Here is an 11,149-nt window from a genome sequence, read left to right as displayed (position 1 = left end):
ATATCTTTGCCAAGAAAAGCCCAAAGGAGGTCACAGACAGTCAGACAATAACTATTTATTAATAATTATTATTATTTCTTACTATTAAAATTTATTACCATAGCTGTCAGTGCATTATTTCTTGCTCTTTATTATAAATATTAATAATGTACTATTCCTTGTATTTATCACTATAACTATTAATGCATTATTTCTTACTATTAATAGTTATTACTATAACTATTCTTATAACTATTGTTAATAATGTGTTGTTACTAAAACTACTACTACTACTTGCCAGGCAGTGTGCTGGGGAAACAAAGGCAAAAAAACCTACCCCTGTCTGATGGAGGATAGACTCTGGGAACCTCCTTGAACTTTCCTTGAATCTTTCCACTTAATCTCTCCTGTCATACCCAAATCTATTACCCTTAACCTAGCCTGGCCCTCCATTATGTGTTACCTCCGGATTGCCCCATCTGCTTCCCACCCCAGCCCTCCATTGTCTGTTATTTCCCCATTGCCTCCAACTGTTTCCCACCCTTGATCAGTCACCCCAGTCCCATGAAGATCCTCCTTGGACTCCTCTAGACCCTCCCTAAACCCCTCCTCCCATCCCCCAGACTTCTAAACCACCCCCAGATCCCTCCCACAGTCTTTCTGTATATAAATTCCATCTCGCCTCCATGAAGGTGCTCAGATTATGTCTAGCTGAGATAACTATCTGGACTGCTTGTCAATACAAGCATCACAAATGGTAAGGCTTCTTAAGACTCAACCCAAAATGGTGAATCTTTAATAAAACTTATTTTTCTTTAGCTATAAGAAAGTTTAGGTCGAATTCATTCAGGCAGGACCCAAGGTGTTGGTATTTTGGGGTTTCAAGCACCTCCAACTTCAACATTATGGTTCCCTGACCTCCACATGTCCTTAAGGAGTTCACACTGTGATAGAGAGCAGCCACCTACAGTCAAGATACAGACAGGATAAACAGGGAGAGGTCTCAGAAAGAAGCATTAACAAAACCAACCAGGGGTTGGGTTATTATCTAGACCTATGAAAACGAAACTGAAAGTTTTATGTTTTATATTTGATTCTGGTGATACTAGGAAGCTACCAGAGTTTATTTAAGAGAGGGGTGATATGGTCAGACCAATTTGATCTCTGAGTAGAGACTGTATTGTAGCAGGGAGACTTGAGATGAGGAGTCCAGTCATCAGGCCATTTCATTAGCCCAGACATTAAGAGATGAGGGATTGTACAAGGATACTTCCATTGTCCAAAGAAAGAAAGTGGGGTACACAGGAGATAACAGCACTTGACAACTGATGGGGGGGCAGGGCTGACAAAGAGTGAGGTGTGAAGGATAACACCTAGACTTTATAAAGTAAACACCTATTGTAGCTCACATTCTATTAGTAAGCAATGGTAAAATGTGTTGGCTTATGTACTGCTGCCCAAAATAACAAGGAAAAAACCCATCTCTCTTCCTTGATCATGGGATCATGTCACATGCTAGACACAGAACTAAGATGGATTTAGCATGGGAACCATCCTCTTAGAAATGAAGCTTCTGGAGGCTGACCAATCCACTACCATAAGTGATGTGGACTAACTAGTTAGCGCTGCCCTCATGCCCAGAAGAAGCAAGATGGTGTAGGAGTGGATAGAGTGATTGACTGGGAATCAGGAAGGCCTGAGATGGAATCCTCACTTCCATACTTACTGTGTGATCTTGGACAGCTCCTTAACCCCTCTCAGTCTCAGTTTCCTCATGTGTAAAATGAGAATGATAATGGCACCTGCCTCACAGTGTTCTTGTGAGGATCAAATGAGTTAACACAGGCAAAATACTTTGTAAAGTGCTGTGTAAATATTAGCTATTATCATTACTCCTTGAATCAGAGAGACTGTAAGAGGGGGTGGGAAACAAAAGGAAATGGGTCACTTTTTCAATAAACTACTGTGTGCAACTGTGCATACTCAGGCCCAGTGAAGTTCCCTCCAAACCTCAGAGGGCAGGAACCTGAAACTCAGTGAGACTATGCTAAATGAAACTTGCTTCTTCAAGGCTGGCACGACCAGACAATGGGGCTATTGACATTGACCAGAGCCTATGTATTTTTATGTAAATATACTGAGCCTTATGACTGACTTAATTTTTTAAAAAGGCAATATAGTAAATAAATAGAAGTGTAAATCGAGATAAAGACAATAATTATTCAACACATTTGAAATTAGGTTATAAGATATACAAATATGTAAAAGAAAATCATACTCAAGAAATTTGAGTCTAAATAGGGAGAATTCATAATATGATAATTGATCTTTTCTACTATGGATATTAGCCAGAATAAGGTCTTTCATCAAAACCCATAAAATTAGTATATTTTATAGAACTCATGTGTATTCAGGTAAAGTTAAATAACCTCACTTTATTGACACAATCACTTTACTAGAATAAGGTTATTTTTATATTTTTAATTTTTAACACTTCTTGAGTGTTATCTAATTTTATTGTCACAACCCTATGAGGTAAATGCCTTAGAGACAAGACTAGTTATGTAATCTTCTCTGCCCCTCCTTCCCCTCTACTATTCTGTCCTCCCCCAAATATGTGCAACTATTCTCTATTTTATATCTGCTTCTGGCCATATAAGACTTATTTGCTGAGAGTTTTCTAAGTGGTTTCTGAGCTAAAAAGCATACATTTAACTGACTGGCCTTGAATGGGGACCCTGGCTGCTTTTACCTCTCATGCACTTCCTTCCTTAGCATCCATCTTGAGAATCTGCAGAGATGACAGCTGTTGTCTTCTACATACTTTAAGGGAAGTGGGATAGTAGGGGAAGAAATGAGATGAAAATACCTAGATATCAATAGGTGTGAACTAGTGCCAAGGGAAGAGTGGTTATTGGAGTGGCCATGGTAAAGTTCCAGCTTGGGTGTATGGTCAGCCAATGCCAACAGAGATGAAATGTGATGTAATTAATTAGCAGTCTTGCAAAATACTGCATTATGACCCAAAGAGGCTTGAATACTGACTCCCAGCAGAGTCTACTGGTACTAATAATATACTGAACCCTCTTTAAATCATTCTGTTGATACATGCAACGATTCCCCTAGACTTATTGTTGCTTTCTCTGTGAGAATAAATAATTGGCCCTATGCCTGACTTTTATTATTCATTATCTCCTTTATTTTCCCTTTTATAGGAACCCCTTTGACTTTCAAGCTTTACCCACAAATATTAACATAATTAGCAATTTTCCTCAGAGTGATGAACCCATGAATGTGACACTAGAAAGCCTAAGGTGCTATCGGGAAGCCAGGCTTCCTTATAATTGAACCTGAGCAAACTTCAAAGGCTAGGTAAAGGCCAGGAATCTAAGTGGATTGCCAGCCCAAGGCCCTCCATCAAGCATTTGCCTCTAGCACCCATGCTAGATTTGTATAGACTCTAACACAGGCAAATAACTCAACTGTGAGTACTTCACAAGGTTCTATCTTAAGGCTGTCCTCTCTCCACACACTCTCTCGGTAACCCCATAAGCTCCTCTGACTTTAACTATCATCTCTGTGTAGATGACTCTGACATCAATATATCCAACACCAGCTTCTCCCAAGTTGCCTGTTGGACATTCCAAATTCAACATGTCGGAAACTGAATCTCCAAACCCTCCTCTTGTCAATACTTCCCTAATTCTGTCAAAAGTACCCACGGTCCTGGCAATGCCTCAGGTTAAAAATTTCAGCATTATCTCAGTCTTCTCACTGTCCTTCCCCCACACATCCAGGAAACAGCCAGATCTTGTCATTTTGTGCTCCATGAGATGTCTCTTATCTAACCTCTTCTTGCTACTCACAAAAAAAACCCCCCAAAAAACCAGACTCAGTTCAAGCCCTTTACACCTCTCACCTAGATTGTTGCAACAGCCTCCTAATTGGCCTCCCGGCCTCAAGTGGCTCACTTCTCCAGTCCAGCCTACACACACAGTTGTTATCAAAGTAATTTTCCTTAATTGCAGGTCTGACCATGTGTCTCCTCTACTGAGTCACCTCCAGTGATTTCCCATTGTCTCTAAGATAAAATATAAACTCCTCCATTTATCTTGTAAAACTCTTCACAAACAGGCTTCTAGCTGCCTTTCCAGCCTCATTGGAAATAATCGACCCTCCTGTACTCTGTGAGGCCATCAGCTTGACCTTCTCTCTCTGTTACACACCACACACACACACACACACACACACACACACACTCCATTTGGGATTCATTCTCTCCTTACTTTTGCTTTATAAAGTCCCTTTGTTTTTTAAAATGTTGATTCACCCAATGGATAGTGTCTTCCCTCCAAAATGGCCTGGTGTGTAGCTACTATATTTGTTTCTATTTATTCACTATATATTTATGTTGATTATATATGTTAGAGTGTAAGCCCTTTGAGAGTAGGGATTTTCTTTGCACTGACATCCTACCAGCTTAGTTAACATAATGCATGGCTTTTAATATATGTTTGTTGCTCAATTGATTGATGTAAGTGACCCACCTATGGTCCCTCAATTGAATTTCCTAGTTTAAATGACTTACCTTTGTGTACTTCCCCCATTGCTTTGCTTGCAGTCAGCACTTAAGAAATATTTCTTTGAAATTAATTGGCTTTGTAGCTCCTTTTTTTAAATAATAATCTAACTTTAAAAAATATTCAATACTTTGTAAACTTTGAGGAGGTTGCAGTAATCTAATTCCACTCATTTGAAACTTGGCTAGGCAGATTTATTCTCATGCTGTCTGCAAAAAACTTTTGCAAAGGATATTAAAAGTACAAACATTTGCAAACACTTAAGCTATGTAAAGTTTTAAAGCTTTGAAAATCATCCTTCAGCTCTTTAGAAGCAGTGATTCTCCTACATTTAGTTGATATAGTAACAATACTTTACCTTAACTCCAATGAAACTGCATTTTAAAAATTGTATAATATACTTTTTATTCATCAGATTGACTTATTGGCACATCTAGTTCCAATCTGTGAGATTTTGCTTGTATCAGTTCATTTTCTTCTGCTCCTTACTATCTTTCAATTTGGAATATTCAACTAAAAAGAGCTTAATTTTAATCCAGATTTTCTTTTGCTTCATATTGTGGCAATTTCTGTTGGTCTCCTGTAAAAACTATGTATCTGATTAAGATCTATATAATGTCCTCCCTCTCTCTCCAGTGAAGCTGTTGCAATCCTCCTATACAGTATCTGACAAGTGGCATAGTCATTCTTCAAAACTCATTACTAAACCTTGGACTTCCTTACCCCACCCACAATTCTTCCCTGGGGACCCTACAGAGAAATAGTTTTGTCTCAGTCCCAGCATGCCAATCTCTACCATTCACCTGTCATTCAGTCTCAGAAATTACTAGGAATTTAAACATTCAGAAAAGTGCCAAAGTGATTTCTCATATATGAATTGTGAAGGACTCTAGACTCTTATGTCCTTCCCTATAGATATAAACAGCACCTCAAATAACAGATAAAATACAGCTGCTCCCAGAGAGTGGAGTGGCCCCTTCAATTATGGCTCATCTATTCCAATGCAACTTGAATCATGCTAGGATCATAGATTGAGTGCTGGAAGGAACCTTAGAGATCATGGCGTTGATTCCTTTCAATCTACGATATGGAAACTAGGGCCTTAGGAGGTGAAGTGATTTGTTAATTAAGGTCAGACTTGCTGAAGCAAGTCCTTTGTTCTTGAAGAGGACCGTGACTTCCAGGAGGTATGCCATAACCAGCAAGTGAATTGGATTACACTGAGGGAGGGCTGTGCAAAGTTACCAGTCTCACTTTCTCCTCTAGAGCTACCTGGGTCCAGTGGCCAGATATTGATCAGGATGACTGCAGATGGCCCTGGAGGCAGTGGGGGCCCTTGGCCTTTTCAAGCTAAATTCTTTAACAGGTCTCTCAGTTTGACAGAGGCAACGCCTATTCAGTGATTAAGGCTTAATAAGAAATGAGACAGAGAATGGTCTCCTAAAAAAAAAAAAAAAGGAAGGGAAGGGTAAAAGAGAGGAAGACCCTCTGGGTTTCTGGCCAAAACAAAAACAATTGCTATTTACATTCACTCTGAGCCAGTCAAGGCCCAAACTATGACTGAGTAGGGCTTGGTCTGTGATCTATTGACCAATCACTGAGAGCAAATAGAAGATCTTAAACGCCTCTGCTACCTAGTACCAAAGTGAGCCTGAGTAAGTGCAAAAGCTTTTTGGGGGCCTGAATTTCCCCATCTAAAATTAGGGGTTTGAATTTAATCTCTGAGGTCCCTTCAACTCCAAATCAAGGATCTTATGTTCCCATGGGTCTAGTGGCTCCAGATCTCTCAGACTGCAAGGTATCTATAAACAAGAGAAGAAGCAATGGCTATTTAGAACTCACTGGTCTTCCTATATCAGGGGTTGGGAACCTGTGGGACTCGAGGCCACCATCAGCCCTCTAGGTCCTCAAGTGTAGTCCTTAAAAAAAGGATTTGTTCAGTAAAACTTGGATTCAGTCAAAAGGACACAAGGACCTAGAAGGCCACATGTGGCCTGGAGGCCACAGGTTCCTCACCCCTGCCCTAGATTCCTACAAAATTAGTGGTTAAACAAGGTTAGGAAGAAAAGAGAAAGGAAAATAAGAGAAAGTATTTAACCAATAAGCACATATTATGCACCTACAAATTGCAGCTATATGGCACAGCACCAGGTCTTGAGTCAGGAAAATCTGAGTTTAAATATAGTCTCAGACAGGAATTAGCTATGTGACCCTGGGAAAGCCACTTAACCACTGTCTGCTTCAATTTCCTCAACTACAAAAGGGTTCTCGTGAGGATCAAATGAGATGACATTTGTAAAGTACTTTGCTCACTGCCAGGTGCATAGGTGCTGTATAAATGCTTAATCTCTCCCCTTTCCCCATGTAGGCCCTGGGATACAAAGTGAAAGACAACCCCCCCCCCAAAAACCCCTTGACTTCAAGGGACTGAAATTATAGTAGTGGAAACAACATATATATGTGTTTGTCTACATACAAAAAATGTAAACAGTAAATACAAGATCTCCCTGCATTATGTCTCTCCCTACTCCAATGCATCCTCCATTCAACTATCAAAGTGTTCTTCCTAAAGTACAGGTCTGATCAATAAACTCCAGTGGCTCCCTCCTGATCTCTAGGACTAAGTATAAAATTCTCTGTTTGGCATTCAGTCTTCCATAACCTTCTTACTTTTCCAGAGACACTCTTATCTCCCAACTCTGTCTGTGCATTTTCATTGGCTGTCCCAAAAGCCTAAAATTGTCTTTCTTCTTCTCTATGTCTTCTTGTCTTGTCTTGTCTGTGCCCTTCAAGTCTCAGCTAAAATCCCACCTTCTGCAAGAAGCCTTTCCTGTACCCTTTAATGTTACTTCCCCATCACCTCCAATTTTATCCTGTACGTATCTTGTTTGCACATAGTTGTTTGCATGCTGTTTCACCCATTATACCCCTTGTGAACAGGGGTTATTTTGCCTTTCTTGGTACAGTGCCAGACACATAGCAGATACTAAATAAACACTTGTTTACTTGACCATGTAACTCCCAGAGGAGGGACTGAGTAGCTGGAAGGGCTTTAGGCTCACCAAAAATAATAATTAAACGAAAGCTTCACTCTAAATGAGGAACCTAGGAGAGTACTACTAAGGTCTTCCACAAAGACACTTCTGCCTATCTCAAAAAAACTAACTGTGCTATTCTAGGGGAATGATGGCTTCATATTATGAATGTCTCTTTGCATTTATTTTTCCCACTTATCCTCTGGAGCTGACTTAGAAGCTGTTGCAGGCAGGTAGCACTACTGAAGTTGTGAGTCTGGGGGAAGACGCTGAGGTGGTTCAGGCTGTTTCACATCTAGACCTGACTCCCCTTCCTCGCCACTGTTGCACAATGAGTCAACTGCATTATCCAAATTGGACTTGCTCCCAACTTCTATCACCCAAATAATAGCACAAAAACAAAGGTTGGGGTATTCATATTTATGTCTTGTTTATCTAGCAACAAGATATCCAAATAGAAAAAGGAAAAGAAAAAGATGGACAAAAAACACCAGGGGAGGTAGAATAAGAAGTGCTGGCTAGCACAGTGCACTGGGACTTGAGTACTGAGTGTATCCTTCTCTGACTGCAAGGGCAAGACACCAAAGGGTACAGTTAACAAAGAGACTTTCTCTGAAGCTCAGAGTTTCTGGGTAGGGAATAATATCTCTCAGAATCCATCTCATTAAAGCAATTCCACTCTACACATCTGATGCTCATCCTCCTCCACTACAGGAATCTGCTTTTCCTCAGACTTTCTTTGAATGAAAGAATTGGAAAACCAACATCCTTCCATATGTTCCTAAGAAAGAGAATATATTTGCACACTGCACTCTGCTTTCTCCTTCTTTTCATGTCTTTCTCTCAGAATGCTCCATGAACAAATTCCTGTTACAAGTTCATGACCATATAGGAAAATACTTGCAATGGTTACTCCTTTGCAAGGTAACATTCTAAATATCCCAAGATTTCTTATCATGACTAGCCCTAAAAAGCCCTTGCTTTCAGCAAGATTTATTTTGGAACTCCCTCTCCCTAACCACCAACAACCCTACTCCCAGACTATTCCTTTGAATATCTTCTCTGCTCCCTTAGTATGACCTTTAATTCAGCGTAAGGGTATCTCAGATGAAGACGTTCCTTCTACCAATGCAGACCTGCAACTATTCTGTAACTTATAGTCTTTAGAGAGTTTCCTGGGAAACTGAGAGATTAGAGACTTGCTCAGGGTCATAAAGACTGTACAACATGAATAAGAGGAAGTACTTGAAATCTGGTCTTCCTGACTCTAAGGCTGGTTCTCTATCCACTGCCCTGTGCTGCCTCTCATTCATTTCCGACCATAAATCATTCGAAAGGGTTCTACCCAGTATAATTCCAATTTTGTTACTATTCAGTCATTTCAGTCATGTCTGACTCTTCATGACTCCATTTGGGTTTTCTTGGCAAAAATACTGGAGTGGTTGAAGACTTGGTCTCAAGAATCTGACAGACAAAAATACAGTTGAAATCACAGAAGCAAACCATATTTTCATGCCTGCTCTCCTAAAAGAAGTTGTTCTATTGCATAAAAATAAGCCTTATTTATTAGAATGGGTTTCTCTATTCTCTTTAATTCAGTAGGGAAAGCTGGTTATTTTCTCACTTTACCTGTGTTACCAGTTTTTTTTTCCTCTTAAAGAGGCTGTTTATCATCTCTCTACCTAAGTCAACAGACTTGTGTAATTTTAGCCAAATCATAACCTCAGCCTCAGTTTCCTTATTTGTGAAATGTCTATGTCTTTGAAATACCTGCCTTATTTACTCATCAGATTCCTGTATTGATCTAATGAAAAATATATGTGAGTGTTTTGTAAGATTACAGTTTACATCTCTATGCAAATTATTATTATTAATCATTATCATCTGATTCCTTTCATCTTCTCAATGGATCTCAAATAAAGATAGTTCTGGGACAGGCTACTATCTTACTACTATTCTTTTATGTTTGATATTTCATAGACTCCTACACAGGTGGATAAAATCACTCCTATTTGTAATGGAATAAATATGTTGGAATGCAAGCCCATCTTCTGCAGGTTCACTGAAAGCATCATCAGGATGTTTCTAGTATCTCCAGAGTTTGGGATCCTTGAAAGTAGAATCATTTCCAAAATAACATTATAATTGCTGATAAAGAAAATATCTTTCCACATATGGCACATTTAGAGCCTGGAAATACTCTCTCAATCCCCATTTGTACTGGCACATTGGGTCCCCAAAGGACAACTCTTCTTGTCCTCTCAGAATCTAGAAAGTATCTTTAAGGAATTGATAGTTATTTTTTTCCCTAAGGTTATAGTTCATGAATTCCCATGAATATATTTTCTGCTATGAGTTATCAGTTGATGTTAATTAGCCAAACTTAGTTTTTAGAGATTTTTATTTTCTACAGTAGTATAATTTGTCCATAATATCCTCCTCCCAAAATCTGTGAAGTACTTCCCTCCCACCCCCAGTACACACAGAATAATGGGGAAAGTGAGTTCAAGCTTAGAGCTTGCGTTAAAAGAGTTCACAAAATATTACTTAACAAGCAGAACCAGGAGAACATTGTGCACAGTAACAGCAACACTGTGCAGTGATTAACTTTGATAGATTTAACTCCTCTCAGCAATACAATTCCAAAAGACTCATGATGGAAAAGGTTATCCAAATCCAGAGAAAGAACTATGGAGTCTGAATGCAGATAGAAACATACTATTCTCTCTCTCTCTTTCTTATTTGTTTGTTTCTTCTTTCTCATGGTTTTTCCTTTTGATTCTAATTCTTCTTTACCATATGACTAATGTGGAAATATATTTAATATGATTGAACATATATAGCTTATATCAGATCTTGGGGAGGGGAAGCAGGAGGAGGAGAAAATTTAGAACTCAAAATCTCATAGAAGTGCATGTTGAAAACTAAAAACAAATAAAATTTAAAAAATAAAAATACAGTGATAAAAAAAAACAAAAAAAACCCCAACATATCATTTAAAAAATTCAACCTTATTAGCCATTATTCTCTCTATACAAACAGTACAATGGAAATAATGCTTAACTTCAGTTAGGAGTTACCTGAGTTCCAATTCCACCTGTGATATAGTGGTATGATCATGGGGAAGTCCTTAACTTTTAAGCCTCAATTTCCCCATGTGTAGAATGAGAATGATCACATCTATACAATTTACATCACTGAGTTACCTTGAGTATCAGGGGCACCTAGGTGACACAGTGGATAGAGCACCAGTGTAGGAATCAGGAGGACCTGAGTTCAAATTTCACCTCAGACACTTGACACTCATAGCTGTGTGACCTTGGGCAAGTCACTTAATCCCAATTGCCTCATCCTGGGTCATCTCCAGTCATCCTGATGAGTATCTGGTCACTAGATTCAGATGGCTCTGGAGGAGAAGTGAGGCTGGTGACCTGCACAGCCCTCCCTTCCTCAAAACAAAGTCATGTGCAAGTCATGTTATCATTTCTTTGACAGCATGGTCTTCTTTGGCAATGAAGGACGAACACACACACCTTGAGGATCAAATATGATGTT

Source organism: Notamacropus eugenii, chromosome 3 (genome assembly GCF_028372415.1).
Source record: "Notamacropus eugenii isolate mMacEug1 chromosome 3, mMacEug1.pri_v2, whole genome shotgun sequence".
NCBI classification, from domain to species: Eukaryota; Metazoa; Chordata; class Mammalia; order Diprotodontia; family Macropodidae; genus Notamacropus; species Notamacropus eugenii.
Note: the sequence above shows the minus strand (reverse complement) of the source record.